Below are 22,814 nucleotides of genomic sequence, written 5' to 3' on the forward strand. Positions count from 1 at the left end.
AAGCCTATTTCAGTCATGTCTACAGCTTTTTGGAGGTTGGCTTATGCATTTTCTACAGTATTCTGAAGAACTTCTGAAATGTTTCCAAAACAATTTTTTGGGGGTTTTGTCAAAGTTTACGAGGCATTCTGAAACTTCATAAAACCTTTTAAATTTTATTAACGATTTTTATAAAAATCTGCTTGATATTTCATAACTATCAGCAAATGTACTTTGAGTTAGTTTTGATTTTACAATTATATTTCACCTAGAAGACTATTCTAGTGAAATTTCTGCGCCTTTTCGTTTGATTACCTTGAATCTTTCGTTAATGTTCTACTTAGCTTCTCTTAGTCTTCTGTCAATCTTCTGTCAACATACTGTTGTAAGTCTATTTTTAATCTTGTATCAATGTGTCGTCACTTTTTTTATGAGGATCTTCCAAGTTTTACGTCATGACTCTTAAATTTTCTTTATTCATCAGTCATTTTTTTTTTCAATGTTGAATCAATCTTAACTTAACCTCTACTCTTCTTAAGTCAATTCTTTAAACTTATCGTAATATATGTGCTGGTACCTAATTTCAGTACTTTTGTTGAATTTTCAATTTAATTGGAGTCATCTTCAACTGTGTTAGTGGCTTGGAAAAAAAATCTGATTTTCGTGTATGGTAAACTTGAAAAATTTGTAGGTTTGTTTTTCTCAAATAAAAAAATGGATAAACTTGAAGATCTCATCGGGCTTAGTTGTTGTAGTCCTTCGGGTACGATCTTTTAGTTCTCTCCCACTGGTGCGTCTGTGGCCGCTATTCCCAAATTATCAAAACTCATTTAAAATGTTCCTTTTTGTCCAACATATGTCTTTGTATCATTAGAGAAGGCCCTCCCAAAAACTTTTTTTCAACAAGCAAAACTGTTTTGAAATCAGTCAATCAGAGAATTAAGGCCGGAACAAATTTGAAATCCTTATTCTTTTATCACTTGGAGTTTAGGCATCACGAGAGGAGGGATGATAAAAAAAAATATTCAAAAAACCAATAAAATAGAATAAATTGACGAAATTTTGTTATGCAACACAGTTGCATACATTCTTAATTGAATAAAACCCTTGGAAAAAAAACGAGCATACTAAAGATGAAAATATCCAAACCGTGGAGATTGTTGCCCCTGAAATTGCTATTTTGTAAATTTATTATATTTTTCGTGTGATTATTAAAAATTTCTATATTTCCTCCTTCGGGTGTTCGGATAATTTTGAAGGGAGGGGGGGGGGGGGGAGGGGGTTTTTCGTAATACAAAAGAAGAATTGTCAGAATGTTGTCGGCAAATGCGTCAACATCACTGTTTCGAGAAAAACGCGTTTAAAGTTTGACAACTCCATAGGCTTCTAGCAAAAAAAAGTTTTTAATTTTTTTTCTCGAAAACCAAAAATTCTTCAATCAACGTTGTACTATCAAAATTGAGGTTTCCGGTCGTTCTTTATCGCCTTGCTGATAACTCCAATTGCTCACGTTTGGCGCATTCGCCCTATTCAAAATTCCCTACCATTTTGTTTCGGTCTTATTAATCGGCTTAAAAACTTTTTAATGACTGGATTCCAAGGGTAAAAAAAAATCGGGAACAAAATCATAAATTTTTCTACAGGCACAAACCTATAAGTTAAATTTTCTGCAAAAATCATGGACTAGTTTTTCACGAAACCGAAGCTTTTAAGAGAATGAAAAATTCGAAAAAGAGAGTAATTTTTTCTCGATTTTCCCATTGATGCATCCTTTAAAAAGGAAGCTTAAGTAAATATTTTACGTATATTTCGTCCTTTGCTGTAGCCTGTAGGACATAAAGCCTTGTTGAGCAGAAATCTTTGGCGCCATAAAGCGCAAAAAGATTTTCCTAACGCTCTACCATAATTAGCTGCTGGATTCGTCGGAAACTTTTGATTTCATATTTGCCGCTGCAGATGCATCATTACTTGTGGTTTTTACTTTCTGTTGCTCTTCTCAATTATTCACAGTCCAGAAATTTCAAACTTGTTATTCACACTACAGTTTTGATTCCCATAAAATTTAGATTTTTTTTCCTCAGTCGTTTTTACGTTATTACAAAGTAATGAATGACAAAACAAAGATAATCAGTTTTCAAACTACCACTGGTTGACTTCTCAAGGACGTAAATTTTAATAAGCTTATTTTTCGTCGCTGAAGTCCTATTGAAAGCAAACTTTTAATGAAATTGTGTTGCTGTACCTACGGTTTTGCTTAAATTAGAAGAACTTGTCGGCAGAATAGCTCACAGCATCTAGCGGTGCAACTGATGTTAAACTTAACCCACAAACAGAGATGTGCCATTTTCGTTCTACACGGGAAGTTGGTGAAAAGTTTTTTACCAGTTGGAATGGTAATAGCTGGCTGCTTCGGAAAATTCCAGAACCTGCCGACACGCAAAACATGCTAGAGAGTAACATCAAAGCCCAAACAAGTGAAATTTAATGGCAAATGCTGGGTCCGGAGATCTGAGCTGGAATTCTCACTTGAACCTAGCTCTGTGATTTAATGTTTTGTTTTGGACGGCCCTAGGTTTTCGATTCGGTGCTTTTTTCCTCATTTAGAAGTTTTTTGGTGGAGAACACGATTGTTTCCGTTTTCAGTTGAATTAAAGGTTTGGTTAAAAAATGAAAAATCTGCAAACTTGTTAAAATGTTTGTTCCTAATTGTTCAAAAAGCATCTGCTTCAGACTTTTTCTCAGCGAAAACTCCTTTGGAAGGAGGAAAGGTTTTTTTTACAAAAGTGCTCAAATACAAAACGTAGAATTTTTCCTAGAATCGGTTAACTTGTGACTCCCTCTATAGAAAATATGGACCTCATATTATGTTTGATGATTTGATCTGATGATGGCCTCAAACAGTTCTTACTAATCAAATGGCCAGCAAGTAGCTCAGATTCCATTCGTTTAATGTAGCGATTAACAAAATGTTATCTCCAAAACGGCGAGACGTCCTTGGCGTAGGTTTTTCACACCAAGTACAGCGCCCTGACCCTGAATATGAATCACGCGTATGCTGTGCTTATCGCATCTATGTATGGCATACTCATTAGGGTGTGTTAATATAAGATTTTTTTTAAATTTAGAATTATAGACAGTTTATCAAATGTTTATAATGAGATTAAGGTACACAGGATATGATTTCAAGTATTTTTTGTAATAATACTAAATCTAGTGTCAGAAAAGTCGTTTTTTTATTTTACTCAGATGTTCTCATTACATTTTATGCAAAAAAAATAATAATAACACTAGTTTACAAATTTTTTTCAAAACCGTGAACATTATTGACCGCCCTAAATTTTAAAAGTTAAATCAAGCGCTGAATCCGATAATGAAATTAAAAATAATCTCAGCAGAACAGTGTTTGAGTTATCCTCCAAATATGAAATTTTGAAAAAATTAAAAAAGTACTTGAACTTAGATTCAAATATCTCTGACTGAATAACATTAATTTGAAATCTCTTTTTTGCATATTAAAGGTGAAAAGATTTGCTATCGATCATCTGAACTTCATTTTGCATATGATCAACATTATTGCTGATATTAACGAACGCACACATAAGAGATCTCAGTGAAATTTCATGTTTCTTTGAAGAGATCTAAATTGTACTTAAGACTTAAGCGTACATCTTTCAAGGATATAATGGCTAGCATCTTACTACTGTGTGTGCCGTGACCGAGACTCGATCTCGTGACCTCTGGCTTAGAAGACTTTAACGCTATCCTCTAGACCACGGTCGGCGGCGAGTTATTAATAAAAAACCAGTATTTTTTGTTTCTCCCGAGCAAAATACCTTAAAATCCTATTAACGTTTGAGATTCAAGCAACCCCTCCCCATGGTCAGATCGATTTGAAATTTGGCATGTGACCTTTTGGTAAGCTGGTAAATAATTTTGACTAGGAGGGAGTGAGATTCACCATTTTTAATTCTTCCTGTACACCTGATAAGTACACCGCGGATCGTTAAATTATTCAAAAATGCTTAAATTACTGTGATGGTAAAGTAACCATAACTTCTTCAACTTTTAAGCGATTTAGAAAAACAATCACTTGAAATTTTCGTTTTGAATTTATTATTAAGGTTAATAGATAAGAAGATTTTTAAAATGTATGTTTCAATAGTGTTGATCATACGCTAAATTAAGTTCAGATGACCGATAGCAATTTATTCACGTTCAATATGCAAAAAAAAAGATTTCAAATCAACGTTATTCAGTCAGAGATATTTGAATCTAAGTACAAGAACCTTTTTCATTTTTCCAAAATTTCATATTTGTAGCATAACTCAGAAACTGTTCTAATGTGATTTTTAAGTTATCATTTTCGGATTCAGCGCCCGATTCCGCATTAAAACTGATCTTCAGTTTACTTAGTTCAAAATGCTGTAAACTAGTGTAATAAGAGATGCACCGAAAAGCCTGAAACTGAAGTGAACTTTAAAGACTCGTGCATTCGGCAATTTATTTTTGCGTAATTAGTGATGAGTGAGGATTTTTTTAATTATCCGACGGGTTTGCACCGGGGGTCTCCAGATCTTCCCCAAAATGGAAAATTTGGTTTATTTTCACGACTTAAAAAAGCATTTATTTCAGATTTCTTAAATTTTTATTTTTTAAGCAAGATTTAGTTAGATGTTTTACCCAGGTCAGCAAATTCTTTGAAATTTTGCCATTATCAAATTCAAGCTATGCATTATAAAAAAAGCTACCGAAGCAATAGCCAGTTTCTTATTCATGCCAGATATAGAAGATAGTATGATTTCAAAATGTCACTATTTACCAAATCACTTGTGGATTAAAGATCGACTATCAAAAAAAGAAGGATAAATTCCAATGAAATCTGGGAAAAAATGTTGAAACAGGTGTACAGCAATTATAAATGGCTTATTTGATATTGAATGGGATGTAGGTCAAATGTCGAGCAATCTTCAAATATCCTCAAAATAGTTGTAAAAACGAATGATACGCCATAAACCTTACATTCTACACCATGTATCCACACGGCCGGGCCATCCTGGAGATATTTTGAACAAAATATGGAAAAATCATGGCAAATCTAAACAATATCTAGACATTATTATAAGAAATTGCAATCAATATTCGGTATGGATATTAATTATTTTTCAGATCATTATTTCGAGGAGTACTCATATGCAGACATCACACCAAGGAAAAAATTGAATATGTACCGTGCGAGAATCAATAGCCACGCTGTCCCAGCAGACATTTTAGTAGCTATATTCCTATGCTTTTTTGATATACGTACCCATATACATTATAGAACGTATATTTTACCCTAGTATATTACTCGTTCATAGTTTAGGGATCTGCAAGAAATTTTACTTTTTTTTCATCTCAAAATTATTATATTGATTTGGAAGGAGAATACAGATTTAAAATTTAAATTTTTAAATTCAAGTTCTATGGAATTATTTTATCGGCTATATCGGTGAAATTTTAAATTCTTTTGGAAAGAATATTTAAGAATTGAAAGATAATAATTCCATAAAATAAATTTACGGTGATTAACTCTTCATTTCTAAATTCAAGTTCAGAATTCAGAACCCTACATATTATTCAAAAATCGTCCTAGGGGAAGAAAACTTCTTAAATAACCCCATAGAGCTTTGTAATCGAGATAAAAATATCAAGTTGTCTATTTCGTCGAAGAATTCAATTCCCGAGAAATCGCGATTTAAAATTTAGATTTTCAATTCCATTTAAAAATTTCAAATTATTTTTAATCATAATCAGTTTTGTTACAAATTCAGCTGAAAATCACAATTACAGGATTTTACTTGATTTCATTTTGCATCATGTAATCTTGTAATCATGTAATCTTCACGCAAAAAATCAGCAGAGATTTGAATTTTTTTCTCGGTGAATTGCTTAACATTATCAATATAACAGTTTGGTAAAACTCAAATTTCAAACTTAAATTTTAATGTTAGATCGAGTTTACATGAATTACATTTGAACCGCAAAATGTTGTTTTCTTACTTTTGGTTTTAAAAATTTGAATTATTTTAGCCGATGCACACACAGGAGTATATAGAACAAAAAGTTGTCCAAAAGTGTTTTTGATGTTTGTACTCAGTCATACATTTGAATATCTTGGAATAAGACTACTAAAATAATATAAAAGTTTATGAAAACAATTTGTTGCCAATTCAATCACCTAGCAGTGGTTTTTAAGCTTTCTGATAATGAAAAAAAAAATATCGATATCAGTATCGATTCCTTTAGATACTTCGAATATTATCTTCCACCTTGATTAATACAAATACCATTAAATTATTCTGAAGAATATCCCCTTATCTTCTTACCATTTGATTGTACTGATATTTATTCAAATTAGCATTAACAAATTTTTGTAGTTTTTTTTTGTAATGGGCTTTAAAAAGACTTTGCAATTCAGCCGCTTTGCCAGATGTCTGGGGAACATTTTTGATTATTTTCGAAGCATGCGTATATCCTGCTGCCCTTAGTTCATTTGTGCTGCATAGCTTATAACATCCATTAGTACGATTTTATGGAGTTCCTGTGTTTTTCTTCGCTTATTTTTTCGTCTATTTAGAACACATCGTGAAATTTCAATGAGCCTTTACTCTAAAAATATTAGATTTGCTTCTACAGAGCGATCTCTATACTCTACACTGCATGATTATTCCAAACAACTGAGCTCCGAAAAATTAACGTTCATTTTGCAGACAAAAATTTTACAACTAATTTGAATAAATACTCGACTTGATACCCGTAAATAAAAATCCAAGAGTTTTCTTTGTTAACATTTTTAAAAAGAATAGAGAATAACTTTTGAAAATTCGAAAACAACACTGCGATTTTTATGCATGTTACAAAATATTAACATAAATGAAAATGATTCCTTAGGTAAATAAATTATTTGCAATAAGCACGAAAAAAAAACACAATTTATAACTATAGGTACTTCGAAAAACTATTTTTTTAGCAACTCATTAAAATTAACATGGCGCATTGAAAGGATTTTACAGAAAGAAGACCGATTTTTCAACTTCAACATTCAAAATATCACCAGTGCAGAAGTATGCGGAAGCTTTTTCTTCTGCCCATGGTTCATGAAGTTACGAATTTTCACAAGATGTAAAATTTGTTGCTGGGACTTGCTGGGAACATAAACAAAAACACTAATTTAACAAAAACAAGCTTTGAAAACAGTTAACAAAATAAGGTGTTTTTGAAAGCTCCATATACAGTACCGTAAACTGGGGGAACTTTGATCAGCGGGGTAACTTTGATCAACATGAAATTTTTGCAGATAATCATCATTAACTAAGTTTAAAGTTAAAATATCTGAAAACTGTTTACTACGTTTGAAAGCCTATAAATTAAGTTACAAATGAGCTAAATTTGGTTTTTATTAGTAGATTTTTTATATTACTTCGAATGTAATTTTAAAATCTTAAAATATCCTGGTTTTTGAAACATCTCTCCTGATCAAATTTAAGCATTTAGAAGTAAATTAGTTGTCAAATGTGAAAGTTACACTTTTTTCTTGGTTTGGGTTTAGTTTTAGTGTTATTTTTATGGTCATTTGATGATAATTTTTGGATATTGAAAAAAATCGGTCATTTTCCATGAAAAAGCACGTATAGAAAAAATGGCTAAAAACTCTATCAAATGATTAAATTTGAAGAAAAAAAAAAAACATAGGAACAGTGCGAGGACTCAGGGAATTGCATGAAGATAAAATTTCATTTGATTTTGAGGCCAAAAAATATAAAGAAATGTTTATATTTTTACCCCTAAATGTATGCAGCAACAATGTCCATCTTTTGAGTATATTTGTTTTTGAAAGAAACCGTTGAAAAATTCAATCGAGTCCAAACAAAAAATACTGTTATTGGTATTTTGAGCCTTCTGTGCTAAATGGCATCAAAACAATCAATTTGAAGATGTTGAGATACGTTTAAACCAAAGTGATCAAAGTTACCCCGAAACTCGAAATCTGGTTTTGTAACAAACATTTTATTATGATCACAAATGTCGTTTGAATTTACTGCAATCAATGATCATGTTTGATACTCCTCACCTCAGTAAGGGTTTAAAAGCTTTTAGGTATTACGAAAAAGCAACCCCTTCCAAAATATTCAAAAATGACTGAAAAAAGTGATCAAAGATCCCCCAGTTTACGGTACCTGAATAATTTTTTTTGCGACTACTTATCCTCAAATATAACGTTCTAACATTCATTAAAATTCTCCTTTTTAATATTTGTCGTTAAGTCATTTCTAAAACTTGTAATCACATGTTGAACTGTGACGCAATTTTTTATGGTTTGTTGTAAAATTACAGTTGATAGAAATATTGCAGTTCCGATAGCCGCTATTCTTCTTAAAAACTCTAAATATTGAAAAACTGACTGGTACGTGGTGTCAAATCTATTCAAGAAGCAAATAAATATAAAAATAATAATAAAAGTTCATTTTGAAATTTTGATTTTTGGCCAGGTTTTTGGGTGAAATACTCCTGTGTGCGATGGTTGAAATCTTTGCTTTAGAGTTTCCGGATGATAATTTAGCGACTTCGGAACATGAAATCTGTGACCTCTTCGCTGACAAATTCCGTAGTGTATTTGACTCAAACTCAATATCCTCGGACCAAGTTACCAGCGCGGCTTGTAACGTCCCTCATTTGAACACATGGCTGAATCAAATTGTTGTAGACGACGATATTATTTTGAAAGCGACCGCTAAGCTGAAACACAGCCTTTCCGCAGGACCAGATGGCATACCAGCTACCTTCTTGAAGCGATATATATCACATATGCTGATACCTCTAAAAATAATCTTCCAAGTTTCACTCGATCAGTCTACGTTCCCATCCTTATGGAAAGAGGCCTATATGTTTCCGGTGCACAAAAAAGGGGACAGACGAAATGTGAACAACTATCGTGGCATTTCTGCCTTATGTGCGATAGCCAAATTGTTCGAGCTGGTTGTTTTGGAACCCATTTTTTCGTATTGCAAGCCTTATTTCTCAAATGAACAACATGGATTTATGCCCAAGCGCTCTACGACTACAAACCTGTTGACATTCACGTCTAATGTGCAAGACAGTTTTGCCATGGGATCTCAAACCGACGTCATCTACACTGATCTGTCAGCTGCTTTCGACAAGGTGAACCATTCCATAGCCATCGCCAAACTCGATCGTATTGGTATCTGCGGGTCTCTACTGGAATGGTTCCGCAGCTACCTGGTAGGACGAAAACTCATTGTTCGAATAGGTGAATCATTTTCCAGTCAGTTCTCCGCCAAATCCGGAGTGCCTCAAGGGAGTCATCTAGGACCAATAATATTCCTGATATACTTCAACGACGTGCTGTTGCTCCTTGATGGACCAAAACTAGCGTATGCTGATGACCTGAAACTGTATCGCCGCATCAACGGTCCCGAGGATGTAAACTTCCTACAGAGTCAGTTCAACCTCTTCGCCTCTTGGTGTGATGTAAATTGCCTTCCCTTGAATCGCAGCAAATGTGCAGTAATTTCGTTTTCCCGCAAGCGGCTCCCATTATCAGCCATTTATCATCTTGGAAACGAGGCTATCGCTCGCGTCGAACAAGTGAAAGATCTTGGCGTGATTCTTGACACACAGTTGAATTTCAAGACTCACACTAACTACATCGTCGACAAAGCCTCCAGATGTCTGGGTCTTCTTTTCCGCATGACGAAAGACTTCAAGGATGTCTACTGCTTGAAGAGTCTTTATTGTAGTTTGGTTCGATCGACCCTTGAATATGCCTCGGCTGTTTGGTGCCCATATTATCAAAACGGCTCAGAGCGTATTGAGGCCATCCAACGGCGTTTTTTGCGATACGCTCTCCGACAACTCAACTGGCACGACCCGTTCCGACTTCCCAGCTACGAGAGCCGCTGTCGTCTAATCGACATCGACACGCTGCAAGCCCGCCGGACCGCCACACGAGCCTCGGTCGTTGCGGATCTGCTCTCATCGAGAATAGACTGCCCCGCATTGTTAGAGGAACTTCGACTCAACGTACGGCCACGAGTTCTGAGAAGTCGTGATCTTCAGCTCTTCGTCCCTCTCCGGCTGAACAATTATGGGGCCAACACAGCTCTAATCGGTGTTATAAAAACAATTAACTGCTACTCCGGGTACTTCGACTTTGACGTTTCGCGTGAGGTATTCCGAAGAAAAATTCTTAGAGTTTTAAGTTTAACGTAGATTACCGCTTGTATGTACATTGTCCTAAACTATAGTTTTTCATTTGGATCAATATGTGATCCGTTGATTTATAATATAATAAATAAAATAAATAGAGTTTAGTTAATAAAGTTTATGTGAAATTGAAGGCATTCTTTTTAAATAAAACCGTTTTCAATGCTCAAATGAAATCAGTTAGGCCTTCCAGACTCTTGAGAAAGTTCTAAGATTTTAGCCATGGATGCAAGTAGCTCCCGTTGTTACTTAAATCTTCAGTTTACTAATTTAGCTTACCATTTTTAAGATTTTATGACGTTTTTTCAAAAGTGAAAAAGAAAATTAAAAATATAAAAGAACATGAAAATGAAAAATCAAATAGTACAAAACATTTTTTTAAATTTTTTTTACTTTGAACTGTTTGAGAAAAAATAATTATAGAAAACATCAGTCACCGAACCCGCATTGCCAACGGGCCCAAGGAAGACCGGACTTAATTTCAATTTGTTCGATTAATTTTTGAGCTACGCAAAAAATGTTCTCTAAATCAGGTATCAGAATAGAGGTAGGCTTAATAAGTAGCAAAAATGTTTAGCTAGCGATATTTCACTTTTTTTTCGCAATAATACAACTTCTGCAATCAATTTTATTTTCTCCAACGGTAGATATTCTTATCTCCATAATAACTTTTTCCTGTCTCTTCAAGTTCTTTTGAACCGTATATTTCTCATACGTGTACGTACATCCGAAAACCAAATTGCCCATTCTTCTTTATCCAGCTATTCATGAAAGGAGTAGGGAAAATCGGGTGAAATGAGTCTTTCAGAGTAATCTGATAAATAGATTATTTAGTCCAGTCGATTTCTTGCAGTTTTTTTTCCTTAAAAAATGATGGTTCTCGAGGATTTATCACGCACTGCATAATGTCTGGGAATCTGGGGCTTACCCTCCAACTGATAGATTTTGTATGAGACCCACTAAAAATCATGTTTAGAGGTTCTGCTAATGCGATCTTTGAAAAAGTTCCACTTTTTTAAGATTTGATTTAAAAAAAATCTGGATCCTTAAATTTTCACAAAATACATAAATTTGAAAAATCAAAATTTAATCAAATTTGTATCCAAACTTAAAATCAACAAGCTGATTTTTAGAAAAACTTTTTTTTTTGCTCTTCACATTTTCATCCACCATTTCGAGGGTGAGCCCCAGATTCCCAGACATTATGCAATTTTGACACCCTAGTGTGCAATGGTTTAAAAATTTACAACAATTACAAAATGTCAAAGGCTAACCGAACATAAAAAAAACTTTAATCCACTGATAATGCTTATTGTAAAGCTTACCATTGGAAACAAAAATATATAAATCATGAAAGTTTGATGAAAATTTGACGTGCTATCTAACTGATAATCAGCGTATGGGGTAGAAGAGGAACCCAAATGGGGTTGGAGGACCATCACAATAAAAATGTGTTTAGAGTAAGGTTTCCAGATTGCCCAGTATTATCCGGGTTTGCTCGGATATTTAATACGAAATTTGGAAACAGCCCGGCCCGGTTCGGTTGCCCGAATTTCATTGAAAAAAGCCCGGATTTGCCCGGATTAATTCACTTTTTTGGGCAAATAAAAAAAAAATGTGATGTAAAATTTTATTTATTTATGCTTCCAAAACGAAATATATTGAGCAAGTTTTATAAAAATAATAATAAAAGGTATTTTGGAAGCCTAAAATACGATTTAAAATCTGTCGATAAGTTTTTATGAAAAAAAATTTTTTGTCATTTTTTTTCTTGATTTTGAAATTTGCCTGGATATTGCCCAGATTTATGGTTTTCAATTTCGAAATCAAATGCCCGGATTTTGCCATTTTTTAAAAGTAAATTGCCCACATTTGTCCGGTCTGGAAACGTGCTAAAAAAAATCTGACAACCTTAGTTCAAAGAGCTCCCGGAACGATAATGATGTGTTATTCAAAATTCAACAAAACTCTAAGCACTGTTTTGATTAACAGGACAATTTTTTTTTAATAATGCATATCCTTAAGTTTTCACAAATCAGTTAAAAATTGTGATTCGTTAAATAAACCTCAAATAATTGATGATAAATTTCAATAAATCCAAATGGCTTAAAGTGTGTTACTTGGGATGAGAGCCTTCCCCCCTCTTATTTATCTCTCCAATAGAGATGTGAGGAGTTTCTTAAAATCCTATATATTTTTATTGTACTTTAACAACCTCACATAACAAATTTGAATTCATTTGCTTGGTTATTTATCGAGATATTTCTTGTACCCGAATACCCTTCCGTGCCAAATTTGGTTCCAGTAGCAAATTGGAAAAAAATCCTAATTTTTCGCCCCCTCAAGTTGTTTTAGTATCCTACATTGAATTTATTTTAAGAATTATTCGAATGTTTCCATTTTCATCTCACAAACTTCAATAAGAAGTTACTGTTAAAGTGAAAACGAATCTGTATTCCGTGAAGGTTTCTGACCCTGTGTCACTTTGATAATCTTTCGAAGCCCCGCTAAATAGTCAGCAAATGGTAGTGGGTTAAATGTTAGTGCTTTTTTATCAATGAAATTACTCGTTCTACGATTCGCTTTTCCTTTTTAACATTTCACGACTATGTAATAATGTGTTTGTATGTTTGCATAATTTATTATAGTGATGGTGATATGATTAAATATGAAGGTTATTATAAGGGGATGACACTTGTTGTCTATTTCCTTAAAAATAAGTAAATCGCAAATCTTAATTCATAGAGAAGCAAGATGGATAAAAGTCATCCATGCGAACAGTTCAACTTACAAAAAGAAAGCATTAAGCATGAAGCCGATGAACGGTAGCCTTACAAGTTGTTCTACGTCGTCATCTAGAATCTAGCAAACTATAGCTAAAAAAGTAAAAAAAAACAACCACACCGTACGCCTTGGCTGTGGCAGAACAGGAGCAATGATTCTTGCTCTCCGTTGTTCCAAAGTGTCTGAATGTAAACAGCGACGACCAGGCAGTGGCGAGCGCCATAACAAAATAATTATCCATAATTTATGGCGCTACCAATCGACAGTTATGTGTATGCTTACCTGTTGCTGGCGGCCGCCCGGGAGCCAAGCCCGTTTTTAGCGGCGGAAAAGCTCAGGGGATTCAACAGTTATCGGCTAGAAAAGAAAGGAAAAAGTTCATCCCGGTAACAGTCCCCAACAATTTCAATTAACTTTCGAAGTTAAAAAATATCTCATCTCATGTCTATATACTTAAAAAAAATGTCGTAGACTATTGTGTAACGCGGATTTCAAATCACAGTAGGAGTTTTGTCCCCTTACGTTATCCATGTGTTAATTCTACAATTAGTCCGCCAAAACCAGACCAGGTGGAAAATATTCCGTCTCGTTTGGAGGTGTCTGTTGTATTTTTTAACTCCTTCCCTAGGAAAAATTCGCGTGTCCTTCACGGAGTGTTTGCTTATTGGGAAAAACAAGAGCAACAGCCATACCTGAACACAGACAAGGATGAAAAGGTTAAAACCTTACTGCGTTGGAATAATCTTCTTCACTTTTGGTGATTATCGCTGCTCGAAAGGTGAATGCGTCGTAAAATGTTTCACATTAATTGGGATTCGAAATTTAAATGAGATTATCTCATCGATGTTTATGCTTTCTGCTTTTCCTCTCTGGGCTTTTGTCAGTCCTTACAGTACTAATATCAACATCAAAATAATCCCAACAGGTACTTTTTTAATTCGTAGTGAAACTGGACTATTTTCATTGAGTGTAGAAAAATCACTCTTTTCAGATCAATGTTTTCTATTTTTAAATAAATATGATCTTATGTTATGATTAATATACAACAGTGAATCCACAAAATGTTGCCCAAAATTGTCCGTACACTTACTGGAGTTTGGATTGTTTTAATACTCCTAATTTTCCCCTTATACCCTTTCGAGACTTTAATTTACGCGACTTAGCACATTATTGCCAAATCTTATTTCATTTGAACAGTTTTCTGATAAATTGTTTTTTTTTTCAGTTTACGTGATATAAAGCACAATTTTCTTAAAACTTTCAGTGAATGAATACTTATAGTTTATTTTCATTTCATCAAAATGATCTAGGATTTAATTGGTGGTCACCTCAAGTTGAATCTTCCACCTCCCCTTTCTCTTACTTTAGGATTACCGGGACCATTTTTGAAATAGCCGTCTTTCATGTGATGAATATAAATGAATATAAATAAATATAGCTGCCGCTTTCTCGGCATCTATTTTTATTTCTCCCAGCAACTAAACTCACCAATTTGCTTTTTGATTTAGTTCGATTTTTTGGAACAATTTGCGGTTCTTGTTCGCTAGTTCTGATATTTAGGTGTTGCTCTACCGGTTTTAAAAATAAGAAATTTCATTTTAATAATGTTTAAGTATAAAATCATATTCTTTGCAAGATAATGAGTAGAAATTTAATTAAAAAACTTGCTGACCCGGCAAACTTCGTTTAGCCTTTGAACATCGCAAAAATAATGTACATGTAGATAAGCAGAAAGAAGGTAAATAATTATCTACATTAATGAAACTGTATTGGTACCGTGAAATGGAGTGAACCGAGACAGTTTTTTTTAACAGCATCATCTTGAACGTGAATCAGTGCGTTGTTTTGAAGCAATTTAACCTATTAAGGTCAGGCTTCCGCCTTTTATTTTGTTTATTCCAATTCCCCGTACAAACCTTTTTCGTCACCCAATAAACTTCTAAGAAATGTTAATGGTAGTGTTGGTAGTTGAAAGCGATTATCTTCTGGGATGAACTTACAAATTAATTTTCTTCCGTTTTCAATTATTTTCTTCACTTACAGAGGATCCTAGACAATGTTATGTATCTCGTATTTAGCCCAAGATAAGTGCTCAAAGAATTTTTTGTTGAAATGTGTCGTCATTTTAAGCAGTTTCAATCAATTATCTTTCTTTTTTCGTCAAAACCATTTTAAGAGTGTTCCTTATCGTATACCAAATTTGAGGATCGCTTTTTGTAGTGTTTCCAAACAACACTTCTCATGGTGAATTTCGTGATTTATTTTTACTGCAAGTATATATTTTTTAATTTCTATATTCCATTCTGTTTTTCGTTATCTATTATGCATTTGATGTGTAATCTGCGTTAGATAACCTTTGATTTTTATGATCATCCTTTTTTATAACAATGTTATAGGTATGTATTTATCTCATTTATCAAGATATGAATGCTTAAGCACTGAATTTTCCTAGCTTTTTGTGTTCGTAGATGTTATCGAATCAAATATCTGTTTCTGACTTCTGATACTGTGTGTTTTATCAATTTATTAGTTGAAGTCTCACAAATTTAACCTTTTTTACTTGATTTCATTAAGTTTACAAGCGTCTAGCATAATAGGAAGAAGAGGAGATTACTTTACGTTCCCTTATTTTCCAATTGGTTTTTTATGTTGATGAAATTCTTATGTAATCACAAAGTTCATATCATACTCTTCTTAAACTCACTCAATACATTCTTAACGTTTTAAAACAAACCAAGTAAATCAAATTATGGTTGTCTTATACTAATTTGTTAAGATTAAGTCGTTCTCTTGATTTTACCATAAATATGAAAAGAAGATTTTATAATGGAATATTTCATTATTATCTCATTATTTGGTTAGGATATGTTAAAAATTTTACAGTCATATCGTAGAATATTAATTTTCTTGAGTAATATTACATTCTTTAATGTGGCCAGAAAATTAACAAAACAAAATATCGGGGTATTTACATTGAGGTTATCAGAATTCTTCCCGCACGTATCCGAGCCAGGCAAATCGGGGTTATCTTATGAACAAACCTAACAATATCCGGGCATTTAATTTTCAATCCAATAAACGGTCAATACCGAGCAAATTTGATCTAAGTTCAGAAACTACTCAACAAAAATAAAAAAAGAAAAGCACTTGAATCATTTTTTCATTGAAACACATGCGCAGATTTTGAATCGTATTTTATTTAAGCATCCAGAAATCGTTTATGATTATCATATTGATACTTGAAACTGTTGTTTTCATACTAAAAAAATATTAAAAAATAAAGTGACTTAATTAGAGATTTTTGTTTGATTTTGCAAACAAAGTGTATGAATCCGGGAAAATCGGGACTTTTTTCTTTCGATATCTGGCCAACCAGACCGGACCTTTTAATTTGTTTTATCAAATATTCGGGCCAGTCTGGGTAAAACCCCGTCAATCTGGCAAGTTTAGGGTAAATCAGCTTAAAAATTGTTAAAGTTTCCGAAAATATGCTCCTCACCGGCTTATTTCGATTTTTTTTCACCCCATGCGAAAGCCGAACAATCACATTCAAGTATCCATTTCACTAGATCACGTAAAGATTGATTCATTGGCTATGGAAATGGGCGCCAAAACTTCCAACTTAAAGATTGTTTAGCATCAGTAAGCATTGATTGCTTTCGGCGCCTTCCTACTCCGGGTGGTTTGAATGAATAAAAAATTAAGTGCCATTACCTTTATTTTGATACGAATAAAAACTTAAAATCAAATACAAATACAAATCCATTTTCGAAATTATCTCTCCGTTGTGTTCTGTTCATCGCGAAAACTAACACAATCTTAATGGGTTATCAAAAAAAAAAAAAAAAAAATGAAAACTAACACATAAAAAAAATTGCATGGAAATCGGATGAATCCTGCAAGTTATTCGTGTTCGCACATATTTTCGCCTCCTTTTTTATATATAAGAGAAGATGTACTTTTTAATACTTTCAAATAAAAATAAAAGATTTTTGAATTATGAGCCCTTTTACGATGTTCCTATTTCATATTCAGAAAATGGTGGATGCGGTTGACATGTCATATTGAAGACTACTTAAGGTTTTTTTTAGGAACCTCCATGTTTGTAGAATGCTCTTTAAGGCTCTTTTATGTTGTACATTAGAGCGATGCGGTTGACATGTCCTTTCGCAGGCTATCCACGATCCCTTTCGTAACATTCATGTTCGCATTCGAGAAAATTATGTAGCAATTCCCTTTGGAGCAAATTTTGAACTTTATAGGCAGAACTTTGGTTGCTTGGGAACTCAGCATTTCAAAACCAACGCACAATAGGGAAAAAGGTGTGTAAACTGCGAAGAAGTTAAATATTTTCCCTACTAAAAGAACCAAATCTGTCAAAATATTCTTTTCTTTAGTAAAAATGACCGGAAAATCGATTGGACATAGTTTCAGACGCCGAACGAGCTTACAAACGGAGATAAACTGCTTATTTAATCACTTATTCCTCTATATGTTGTAAACAATCCAGAAAACCATTGATTTGGACAAAAAAATTGAACAGCAATAGACTTACCTCGTGTGATTTTTTCTTAGCAATCAAATGAAGACTCTTTGAGCTACCACATGCATCGGATAATCAAGAAATGGCAGATTTTACCCTCAATTCCTTTCTAGTTTTCATAAAATATTGAAAACAGTAAGTTCGGACTTAAAAATTTTGAATAAATGAGACATAACTTGTGATATTTTTTTCGAGAAATAGAATGAAGGTTGTTTTTAGTTTTAACTGTTTACCCTCAATTTACATTTCTAATACAGTTCCGGTAAAGGATGGACTTGACAATTTTTAACGATATGAAACCTATCTTATGTGATTATAAACCCCTACAGTCCTTCCTCAACAGTCTTCGAATGTTTCAGAAAATGCATGTTCGGACTTGAAAATTTAAAACTCAAATGAGAATTTTCTTGAGTAGTTTTTTTTTTCGAGAAATCGAATTAAAGCTTTTTGAAACACCGCACGCTTTGAAAAAAATGTAGTTATAGCTTAACTATTTGAAACATGTAGGAAAGCTATGTCAAACCAGTTATAACTCCATTTCAAGATGCGTGCGTTGGCTCAAATAGCCTTCATTTTAATTCAAAATTTTAAATTCCGAACATGCTTTTCTAAAATATATTTGAAAACTGTAGGGGAAGTGAGGGTTAAACAGCCATAACTTCATGTTGGGATACGTACGGTGGATCAAACAGCCTTCCTTTTTCTCGGGAAAAAATCACACGACAAATGTCTCGTTTGATTCTAAATTTTCTAGTTAAAACATACTGTTTTCATAATTAATTGAAAAATATAGGGAATTTGAGGGTAAAACCTTCGTTCGATTGCTCGAAAAAAATCGTACTATATAAGTCTCATTAGGTTTTAAATTTAAAAGCTCGAACATGCTTTTTTTTCCTGAAATAATTAAAAAATAAGAGGGAATTGAGGGTAAAAACAGCCTGGCTTTTTTTGCAAAGCTTACGGTGGCTCAAAAAGCCTTCATTTAATTCCTCAGAAAAAACATATTAGACGTTTGCTCCAAAATTTTTCAGTCCGAAAGGTTTCATTTGATTCAAAATTTCCAAGTCCGACCATGCTTTTTTTGAATTATATTAAAAATTTAGGGGAATGGGATGAGTCTCATTTGATTCAAAATTTCAAGTCCGAACTTACTTTTTCCAAAATATATTGAAAAATGTAGGGAAATCAAGGTTAAAATCAGCCATAACTGCATTTTCTAAAGCGTGTGGTGGCTTAAAAAGTCTTCATTCCATAAAAAAAAATCATACAAGGTTGGTCTGGGTTGGTTCAAAATTTTTTAGTCCGAAGCAGTGTTTTTCGAGATTGTTTACAAAATATGGGGGAATTAGGGGTTAAAAGGGATAACATCTCGGTTCGTAAGTGCGTGCGGTATCTGAAACTATGTCCAATCGATTTTCTGGTCATTTTCACTGATTGAAAGTATATTTTTATAGATTTGGTTCGTGCAGGAGGGAAGACATTGAATTTCTTCGCGGTTTATACACTTTTTTCCTCATTGTGCATCGGTTTTAAACTTGGAGTAAGAATTAGTTTTAACCATTTTTGAAATTTTGAACAACCTTTAATTCGAATTTTTAATTGTAATTCTGATTTAAATAATAAAGTTTTTATTAGAATTATACTTTTATTCCTGCACTAGCTGACACGGTGTGCTTTGCCTTCCAAATCTGGATTAAATTCATTGAAGTTATTTTAATCTTGATTTGTGGAACGCTTCACGATTTTGGAGGTTATCCTTGCGCAGGGGCCATGCTAATCTTCTCTGTATCGTTCTAATTTTAGTATGTACACTGCCGGCCAAAAGTTTGGGATCACCCACTAAAAAACATGCAAATTTTGATCGTTCATATCTCAGCCGTCTTAGGACATATTGAAAATCTTCTGATCTCATTTGAAAGATAATGAGCAATAGCTATCTCGGAGGTATTTTGCCCAAATATAATGTTTTAGTTTTGAACTTAAAACTTAACCTAAAGTTATAACATTTTCAAAAAGTCGCACTTAATATTCAAAGCCGATCATCTCGGGATAGGGTGGACCAAATCTCAAAATTTGAGTGGCATTAGAATTCCTGTTCTTTACTTCTCAAAACACAATCAAAAAAATTTGAGAAAAAATTCAAGAATGTATTTTAAATTAATAAAATAGACACTCGAGTTATCGTCCAAAAGTTTGGGATCACCTCTTTGTATGGTGAGTTTGGGATCATTCTTATAAAAACATGCAAATTTGTTTTATTCATATCTTTCTCATCTAATATCGTATTGCAGAGCTGAAGGGTTCATTTGGAAGCTTAGGAATTGTTGTTTTTTAATAAATTCATTCAAAAATTATATTTTAAGGTGAGAACTATAAAAAAAATCTGAGAACTTTCAAAAAAACAATTAATTTCAGGTGATTTTTTTATGGTTATCACTTCAAAATATAATTTTTGAATGAATTTATTAAAAAACAACACTTCCTAAGCTTCCAAATGAACCCTTCAGCTCTGCAATACGATGTTAGATGAGAAAGATATGAATAAAACAAATTTACATGTTTTTATAAGAATGATCCCAAACTGACCATACAAAGAGGTGATCCCAAACTTTTGGACGATAACTCGAGTGTCTATTTTATTAATTAAAAATACATTCTTGAATTTTTTCTCAAATTTTTTTGATTGTGTTTTGAGAAGTAAAGAACAGGAATTCTAATGCCACTCAAATTTTGAGATTTGGTCCACCCTATCCCGAGATGATCGGCTTTGAATATTGAGTGCGACTTTTTGAAAATGTTATAACTTTAGGTTAAGTTTTAAGTTCAAAACTAAAACATTATATTTGGGCAAAATACCTCCGAGATAGCTATTGCTCATTATCTTTCAAATGAGATCAGAAGATTTTCAATATGTCCTAAGACGGCTGAGATATGAACGATCAAAATTTGCATGTTTTTTAGTGGGTGATCCCAAACTTTTGGCCGGCAGTGTATGTATATGTCCAGCCTAAGCTAGGACACCCGGACCCCATGGTTAAATTGGTTAGACAAATTGATATTCAATTAAATTACAACAACATCTAAAAGCAAGCCATTGAAATTTAGATCACATTCAAACATCATTCAATGTTTTGGGGTTTTTCAACAGAATAATATGAAAATTGTATTATTTGATTTTTTAATGGCTTGAAAAAATGTATACTGATAGATTTGTGTATTTTGTCCTTGAATAAAAGATTTGAGATGAGAACTAGGATTGGTCGATCTTGGATCGATCCTTGAAGGATCGATCTTTTCAACTCCGATTTTCGATTTTTTGGATCGATTCTTCGGCCAGGAAAAGATCGATTAGATCAGTTTTTTTTCGATTCGATCTTTCGATCTGTTTCTCTCATTTAGGGGAAATAAGAGCATAATGGCCACATCAAGGAGGACGCTTATTGAACCATAGAAAACAGCAAGATATAATATGTGAGTTACATCATTGTTTCGTGTTCAGACACTAAGAAGGTCAATTTCCTAACTGAATGAAACTTGAAAAAAGTAGACATAAACGTTTAAAAATGCATTTTAAATTTTTGTGCCGAAATCTGAAAATCAGTCACTGTAGGGGCACCATAAGCACCATCAATCGGGGCAAGATGAGCAACTTCTGCCGTACAATCTAGCTGCGAATTTAATTTGATGAAGTCAACTGAATTATACACTTGACTTATTTACATCTGACGATTTACCTATTGGTAAGGTGTCGGGGAGATAATCAGGAAACTCGAGTTCGATTCCTTTTTTTCATGCATTCATGGTCAGTTAAAAAATAATTTTAGAAATTTTCAACTTATTCCAATACAAGTTTGCAAATTATTTCCAAACCTTGTGAATTGGGTGCAGAAAGATGTTGGTGATTTATTTAAAGTTAAAAAATTGCAAGAATTCGCTAATCTTAAGAAATAACAGCGATTTTTTAAATATTACTTTTTAAAAAAAATAATTAATTTGTCTTTTGATTTTTTTCTGCATATTTTGTTTGATAACTCTGATATACATTAGACAATCTCAATAAAATACCTTAAAATAATTTCTTTTAATCTCTTGAATATTTCTTGTCAGTACAATTCTTAAAAATATCAAAGCGGTTCCGAGATTTTTGAATTTTGATTGGTGTTGATTTTAAACTCTTACTCCGGTTCACCTTACATAAAGGCGCCTAAAATTTTATTCTTTCCATTTGTAGAAAGATAATACAAATTTGAAATTTTGTGTCATTTTTTTCGTATTTTTTAATAAAAAGTAGTTTCCTCTTGTTTATTGTTTATTGTTAATTGTTTAAAACATCAACGGATCACATGTTGATCCTAATGACTACACTATAACTAACAAATTAAAATTAATATCTACGTAAAACTACACAATACTAGATACACTTAAAATTTTTCTTCGGAATACGTTCCTTGAGACGTCGAAGTCGAAATGTTCGGAAAACCGATTAAAAGTTTTTAGAATGCCGATGAAAGCGCTGTTAGCACCGTAATTGTTCAGGCGAATGGGTACGTAGAGCTGCAGGTTCTGGTTTCGTAATCCTCGTGGTCGTACGCTGAGAGGTATGGCCTCCAACAGTTCGGGGCAGTCGATTCTAGATGTTAGAAGGTCCGCTACAAATAGAGCACGTGTAGCATTTCGGCGTACTTGAAGCGTATCTAAGCCTATGAGACGGCAGCGGTTTTCATAGCTTGGTAAACGAAACGGATCTTGCCAGTTTAGGTGTCGTAGAGCGTACCGCAAGAAACGCCGCTGAATAGCCTCGATTCTTTCAGCTCCATTCTGGTAGAACGGGCACCAAACAGCTGAAGCGTACTCGAGAATAGAACGAACTATGCAACAATAAAGACTTTTCAGGCAATATACGTCTTTGAAATCTTTGGCCATACGAAACAAGAATCCAAGGCTTCGAGAAGCTTTGTCAACAACATAGTTCGTATGAGTCTTGAACTCCAGCCGTCGGTCAAGAATAACGCCCAGATCTTTGATATGGTCCACGCGGATGATGGTTTGGTCTCCGAGGATGTACTCTGCATGAAGAGGATGTCGCTTACGGGTAAACGATATTACCGAGCATTTACTGCGGTTCAAGGGTAAGCAATTGATATCGCACCAGTGAGCAAAAGCGGTGAATTGTTGTTGAAGGAAGTTAATGTCGTCTTGGCCGTTTATGGTGTGAAAAAGTTTCAGGTCATCGGAATATGCGAGC

At 33.5% G+C, this 22,814-nt stretch overlaps 1 protein-coding gene and 1 non-coding gene across 2 annotated transcripts in view; one reads left to right on the plus strand and one right to left on the minus strand.

Annotated features, from left to right (window-relative positions):
- LOC129742442 (receptor-type guanylate cyclase Gyc76C-like) overlaps positions 1-22,814 on the plus strand; it is a 297,360-nt gene that overhangs the window by 141,348 nt on the left and 133,198 nt on the right. The window lies entirely within an intron of this gene.
- Positions 19,290-19,395, minus strand: LOC129750198 (U6 spliceosomal RNA). The gene has a single exon (XR_008738334.1). It is a non-coding gene; the product is annotated as a U6 spliceosomal RNA (small nuclear RNA).

The sequence above is a fragment of the Uranotaenia lowii genome, chromosome 2, assembly GCF_029784155.1.
Source record: "Uranotaenia lowii strain MFRU-FL chromosome 2, ASM2978415v1, whole genome shotgun sequence".
NCBI classification, from domain to species: domain Eukaryota; kingdom Metazoa; phylum Arthropoda; class Insecta; order Diptera; family Culicidae; genus Uranotaenia; species Uranotaenia lowii.